Source organism: Prionailurus viverrinus, chromosome D2 (genome assembly GCF_022837055.1).
Source record: "Prionailurus viverrinus isolate Anna chromosome D2, UM_Priviv_1.0, whole genome shotgun sequence".
Classification (NCBI taxonomy): Eukaryota; Metazoa; Chordata; class Mammalia; order Carnivora; family Felidae; genus Prionailurus; species Prionailurus viverrinus.
In genome coordinates, this window is record NC_062571.1 from 74913130 (window position 1) to 74920186 (window position 7057).

Consider the following 7057-nt stretch of genomic DNA (forward strand, 5'->3'; position numbering starts at 1 on the left):
CATATAGAATGCGGCTGTGCGGAGGGAATGCTCTCTTGGAACATGTCTCTTTAAAGACAGAATGTGCCCAAGTGTTCTCCTGCCCTTAAGGAGACACTTGAACGTGGCAGCAGATGTAAAATGGAAATTGAAGTGTCTCTCCCAGGCCACCGTACATGGAGAAAACAGCGCAATCTATTCTAAGCGCTCATTAATAGCTGGTCTCTGAGGGCCCCGGCAGCAGTCAGAGGATTTTACTCATTAAAAAGGTGACGAGGTAGCGTTTTGTGCCTTCCCTGCTTGTCACTGCGTGATCCTGGTGTTCAGATGTCGCTGGCAGACCCCAGATGAGTGCCCCCGGCTTGCGGGCATGGGTGACGATGTTCTGAAAGGCTTGAAAGCATCCCCCACTCACTGATGGGGCCACAAGCCCTTGCTGTTTATCAAGTGGATTCGTCTCTCTTCCGAGGCGGGCCCATGATGGCATTGTCTCGAGAAGGAAGCAGAGAGAAGAGCTTTAGCTCATCACCTAATACGAGATCATTGGTGATTCCCAACACGGTCCTCCAGATGGCACCGGGAAGGACCCGGAGCCTCCAGGCGTGGTCTGGGGCAGGGGCCTGGGGTCCTCGGTGAAGTCTGGAAGGGGCCGGACCCTTGGCAGTCGAAGGCACTGGCTGAAAGACATCTCAGCCGTGCCCACTTGGACAGGGGCCGCTGGTTTTAGAGAAAGGGGGTTCTTGGCTCATTTTTTACCCCTACTTTTTATTTGTTCTTTTTTTAAAAGTTTATTTATTTTGATGGGGCGCCTGGGTGGCGCAGTCGGTTAAGCGTCCGACTTCAGCCAGGTCACGATCTCGCGGTCCGGGAGTTCGAGCCCCGCGTCGGGCTCTGGGCTGATGGCTCGGAGCCTGGAGCCTGTTTCCGATGCTGTGTCTCCCTCTCTCTCTGCCCCTCCCCCGTTCATGCTCTGTCTCTCTCTGTCCCAAAAATAAATAAACGTTGAAAAAAAAAATTAAAAAAAAAAAGTTTATTTATTTTGAGAGAGAGAGAGAGAGAGAGAGAGAGAGAGAGAACGTGCTTGCACAAGCAGGGGAGGGCCAGAGAGAGAGGGAGGGAGAGAATCCCAAACAGGCACCACACGGTCACTGCAGAGACCCACGCGGGGCTCAAACCCACGAACCGTGAGATCATGACCTGAGCCAAAACCGAGAGCCGTTCGCTTAACTGACTGAGCCCCCAGGCGCCCCAATTTGTTCTGTTTTGGGTCTCCCACTGTTTGGATCAGTGTTTTGTCCTCTCCTCCCTCCCGTGTGAGGGGAGTGACATCCGGTTGTCCCCACAGGCACATAGGGAGGGACAGTTTCCCAGGCATCCTGAGAACTGCCTTTCTGCCCCAAAACCTCTCAGGTGGAGGCAGCAATCCTCCCTGGCCTCCGGCATCTTCCATGTGCACCCTCTTTCCTGTTCTGGACTTTCGCTTCCCCTGCCCCTTCCGCAACCAGCTCTGAGGTCACCTCCTCTGAGAGGCCTTTCTTGATGTGTCCTTCCCCCCTCCCCCTCTGTTCATTGTTATACCGGCACAGTTTGCAACGAGCTTGTTCACTTGGTAGCTCCCTTGCTTATCGTGGCCTCCCCACTCTACAGGGTTGGGTACAGCGGGGCCGGGGGGAGGAGACACGAACCTTCCTGGTCTCGTTTACCGGACCCCCCCGGTGCTCAGCTCGGTGTCTGACCCGAAAGGTACTTGATTTATTGAATGGGCGAACAAACGAAGGAACGCATGAGGGGCTCTCTGATCCCAAAGACTGACTCTGGGTCACCCTCGGCCAAGAGCAGCCCTTCGGGGATTTTTTTCACTTGTGACCATTCGTATCTTCTGGGCTGTGGCCTCCAGCTTTCACCGTGCTCCCTGCAGAAATGCTGGAGGACCTGTCCCGCCTCACATAGTGAGTCAGGGTCACCGCAAGGGCACAGAGCCGAGGAGATTACAAGATCATGGCCTCGAGTTCCTATACGGACCCTTTTTTCTTTTTTCTTCCTTTTTTTTTGATGATGCAGTATCGATACTGTGTCGAGAAATACGTAAATCGTTAACCCGCTGTTAGCAGCTAGAAAATGGACTAGTTATGAAATACCAACAATCACTTGGGCTGTTTAAACTCGACTTCAAAACAAGCTCAGTGTTAATACAATGGGCTCAGGGTGGGAGCAGGTGGGGAGACAGGAGGAATATTCTGCAATTTTTTTTTTTTTTTTTAACACGAAAGCCACCTGGCTCACCTCTGAGAGGACTTGGGCTGCCCTGCAGAGGTGTGCCTGTTACAACTTGAAGAGCTGACGAGAAATCCCAGGGAAAGGGAGATGAGGCAGCCACATCCGTTCCACGGAAGGCTCTGCACCATCCATGTGGCTCTGAGTTTCTGAGAAGCCAAGGCAGAGAGAGAAGAAGGACAAGCAGTTAGGAGGTCTGCAGGGAGTGCAGGGCCTGGGGCTTTGGAGGGAAGAAAACCAAGAGGGAAGGGTGGGAATAACCTTGACTCTTGTTTCAGAGAAGGAGTTCAAGTGACTCCTTCAAAGAGCAAACAACTGTCACTCGTGGTCTCAAGGGACTTCTCCCTCCCTGCCAGAGCTGCGTGTGCATCTTGGTGTTTCCTGCACCTGCTGGGACGGTCATCACAAGTCCCTCCCATGAGGGAATGAATTAACGATTGAACAAGTGAGGGCCACGACTTCCATGGTCCAAATCCCATCCTTCCTTCAGCTGCTGTTCAGGGTCACCTACTCCGGGAAGCCCTCCCTGAATTCTCCTGCCCTTCCTTATCGAGACTCCTTCAGTGCTGGATGGGTGACGGGCGTGTAAATGCTTTCCCTACGTGCTAAGAATTGGAAGGCCTTTCTTGTGTTTTCCGGTTGTTCCTCATTCGAGCTGGACCACAAACTCATGTGTTCACCACGCACTCTTCTAGCTCCTCCCATTGGCTCCACACTGTGGCAGACTCAAGGAATTCAAGAGGAAACTGGACAAATACGGAGCTTACAGGCTAGTGTTGGGTTTGAAAAACTGCTGCCCGTGGACCAAACCCGACGGCCACCTGGGTTTTGTAAGTAAAGCTTTATCGGTGGGGCGCCTGGGTGGCTCGGTCGGTGAAGCGTCCAACTTCGGCTCGGGTCATGATCTCGCGGCCCGTGAGTTCGAGCCCCGCGACGGGCTCTGGGCTGACAGCTCCGAGCCCGGAGCCTGTTTCCGACTCTGTGTCTCCCTCTCTCTCTGCTCCTCCCCCGCTCATGCTCTGTCTTTCTCTCTCTCAAAAATAAATAAACATTAAAAATTTTTTTTTTTTTTAAATAAAGCTTTATCGGTGCACGGGCATGCCCGTTTGTTCACATGTGGTCGGTGGCTGCTTTTGAGCTGTAAGGACAGAGTGGAGTTGCCGTGACAGAGACCATATGGCCTGCAAAGCCTAAGCTGTTTGCTCTCTGGACCCTTACAGAAAAGTTTGCTGACCCCCGTCTGGTGAGAAAGACGACCTAGAAAAAGATCCTTCCAGCACGACGTGTGAGGGACAAGAACAGGGGACCATGGCTGAGACTGGCAGGCCTGGGGATGCACGCATGACTGGAGATAGGGCGTCTGGGCAAGCTGTTTCCGTGGAGATGTTATGTGAGCTGAGACACGAAGGGTGAGAAGGCCGCTGTGTGAACAGCTAGGGAACAGCATTCCTGGGGGAGGGAATGCCGTAGGCAAAGGCCTGTGATGTGTTGCAGGAATGGCCAAGGGCTCATGTGGCCGGGAATGTAGTGAAGGAGGAGAGAGTAGGACAAGGCCAGTGTTGGAGAGGTAGGCAGGGGCTAGATCAGTGATTCCCAAGGCGGGCAACGTTGCCCTCTTGAGACCGTTCGAGATAATTGTGGGAGGGGGGTGCCGCAGGCTCAGTGAGCAGGCACCGAGGACGCGAGACTTCACGCAGTGCATGGCACAGTCCCACAGAGCAATGGGCCGTCCTGGGTCCTGCACGACTTTGGGGTGTCCTGACGGATATTCATGTAGGTGGCAAGCCATCTTACCCTGGACTTAACTCTCCCGTTCATATAAACTGAAGGTCACCCGGGCAGGGTATCAGCCATACACGGCCTTGTCTGGGAATGGAACTGTCATATAAATTAAGGGAAGGTTGCCCTGTGTGTTCTGTTTGGAACGCGACCCAGTAATGTTCACCAAGTTGGGAAATCGTGTCACCCACGCGACACCATTGCTTTTGGAATTTGAGTCTCCCGAGGATCACGTCTGTTGTCACGTGCGTTTGTACCTGTGGCATCGGCTATGGCTTCACACACAAAGGCAGGTCCTTATGTTGACTAGTGAAGTCACGGCCAGGGAGGTTACCTGATGAAATTCACATTGTCTTATTGCCTATGACTTCTCTTTTCCCACCTTTATATTACAGTGAAGGCATTATGTTGGTTGAAACCCCGATCAGTGGTTCAGCGTGTAGGAAAATTGTGCGACCTCCGGATTTTGTCTCGGGGTAGCAAAGGAGCATTTGCAAAATGTTGCCCGAGGGGCGGCACCAGGGCCGGATCCCAAAGTTGCGTGTGGATCTCGGATCCGAGTCTGGATTTTATGCCGAGAAAGATGAGGAGCCCGGGCAAGACCGGAAGAAGAGTGATGGGTTCTTTCAGGCAAGGCTGCCTCTTTTTCTTTTTGATCCTGCACCCTCCCCGCCTCCACCTCCTGCACCTGGCAGAATGCGAATGCCCAGAAGGCATTCCGTAAATGAAAGTGCTGCCAGCCAGCACAACCTCAGCCTGGGGGCGAAGCAGGCCGGCACTCTTCCTGTGGCCAAGAGGGGTTAAGTGGCTTGCCTGGGCCAGAGAAATCCGGTAAATGGCATCTGGGTGAACACGGTGCACGTATATGTTCGGGTTGCAGCCCCTGCTTCCTTTTCCTGCCCCTGACAGCGGTCCTGGTCTTTTCTGGCTTCCCCGCTTGCTGACCCACCCAGCCACCTTGGCCTCACCCGCCCAGCCCCAGCCCTGCTCCCAGGCCTTCCCCCTCACTCCTGTTATTCTGACGCTGCAGGCATCGCCGGGTCCCAGGAGCCAGCTTCTCAACCTTTAGACCCCAGGCCAGGATCTAGGAATATCTCCAAGAGTATTCCCCAACACCGGCAACAGATGTGCCCACAAATTACCTGCTCCCAGCGGTGGGGAGCCGGGAAGGAAAGGGCATCGTTTTTCTAAAAGCCTTACACATTTAATTTGCAAAATTACATCACGCCTTCGTGCACAGGTCAACTCTCTGGGAGCTTATTTCAAAACCAGAGGCGGGTCAGGGCTCCCGAGTGCGCTCTTCACAGAGAAGACAGCACGGGGGCAAGGGCAGGGGCGGTGAGTGGAGGGCCGTACGGGTCGGATGCTTTCACATGTACAAGGGCAGATGGGGAGAGGTGGATATTTGCAGGGTCCCTTGTCTGCACCTGCCTCCACAGACGTCGTCTCACATCTTTCCAAGAGCAACAGCAGCACCCTCATCTCACGGGTGTGGAACCTGAGCTTAACGAGGTTATGCACCTTTCACCGCTGAACATGCTGTGAGACATGGGCCGAGCCTGAACTTGGCCTCGGGGCCGGAGACTCCCACCGTGCCTTGAGACATGTGAATATGATGTCTGGAGCTCATCACACGTGTGCAGCACGTAGATGCACATCCCCACTGGGCTATACTTTTCTTTATTAGATGGAACTGGGTTCTTTATAATAAATAAGAGTCACAAAAAGCTGTGGGACCCATGTGAGAGTAACAGCCGGGAGTGGATAAAGAACTGTCCACAGAACAAGTTTAACAGGAAGTGGTAAAAATGAGGCAGGTTGAGTTCGCTCTTCCACCCCCATAAACTGACTGTCCAGCTCAGTCAACCGACAAAATAATTGTCCTGGCTTTTTGTGGTGAACGTAAGGGTTTCGGAATATTAACACGAGGGTCGTTTCATGTGCAGAAGAGACCATTTAGAAGTGTTTGGTTGCTAAAATTAATATCAGATACATCACAGTTATAAAGCAAAAAAGCCCAGTGCTTCTTTATGCTTTTGAATTCTGCTTACAAATTATATTATCCTATTTATTCTTCTAGTAATGGGCTATGTATATATATATATATATATATATACACACATATATACATGTATATGTATACATATATATACACACGTGTATATATATACACGTGTGTATATATATGTATACATATATATGTGTGTGTATATATACATGTGTATATATATGTATACATATGTGTGTATATCTATACGTGTGTATATATATAAGTGTATGTATGTGTATATATACATATATGTACATATATATATAACTTACCGTTTTGATCATTTTTTTCAAGTATAACCTGATAATTTATTTGTGAAAAGAGCTAGTTTTGATGAGAAAAACTCAATCCTTTCCTTGGAAACATAAAGAAACCCCCAAATATGGAAGCTTCACACATTTTCACGTCAACCTTGCACAAGGGGCCGTGCTAATCTTCTCTGCATCGTTCCCATTTTAGTACACGTGCTGTCGAAGCGAGCACTGTTTTCGTCATTTTTAACGGTACAATCCAATGACATGAAGTACACTCACCCTGTTGTGCTCATCTATCTTTTAAAAATAACGTAAGAAATCTTTCCTAAAACTTTTAGCAACGGACAAGTGGCTCGGAGGCTTCTGGGAGAAAAAGCAGCCCCCCCACGCCACCGTGCCCGCTTCCCGGGGTCCAGAGAGCGCTCGGAAGCACATGTGTTTATCTCGTGTGACGTATATATTTCGGCCAGGTTTTATCAGCTGCGAGACTTCGTCACCCGCTGCCACTGAGAGATCATCTCGAATCCAGGCGGCCTCTTTTTCCTTCGATTTTTGCAAAGCGATGTCTCCCCAACCAGATTTACATTTTCAAAAACCCTTCAGATAATCACAAACCCAAGAAACTTCCCCTCCTCTGAGGTTTAATTAGGAGAAACTGTCTTTCTAGTACTTCCAAGAGCCTTGCTCTAAATTTCTCAGCGGAAAGAGAAGGTTCACGGTG

General features: G+C 50.9%; 1 non-coding gene across 1 annotated transcript; it reads right to left on the reverse strand.

Moving 5' to 3' along the window:
- Nucleotides 1–6460: 6460 nt before the first annotated feature.
- On the reverse strand, nucleotides 6461–6565 carry LOC125148510 (U6 spliceosomal RNA). The gene has a single exon (XR_007145593.1). It is a non-coding gene; the product is annotated as a U6 spliceosomal RNA (small nuclear RNA).
- Nucleotides 6566–7057: the final 492 nt, after the last annotated feature.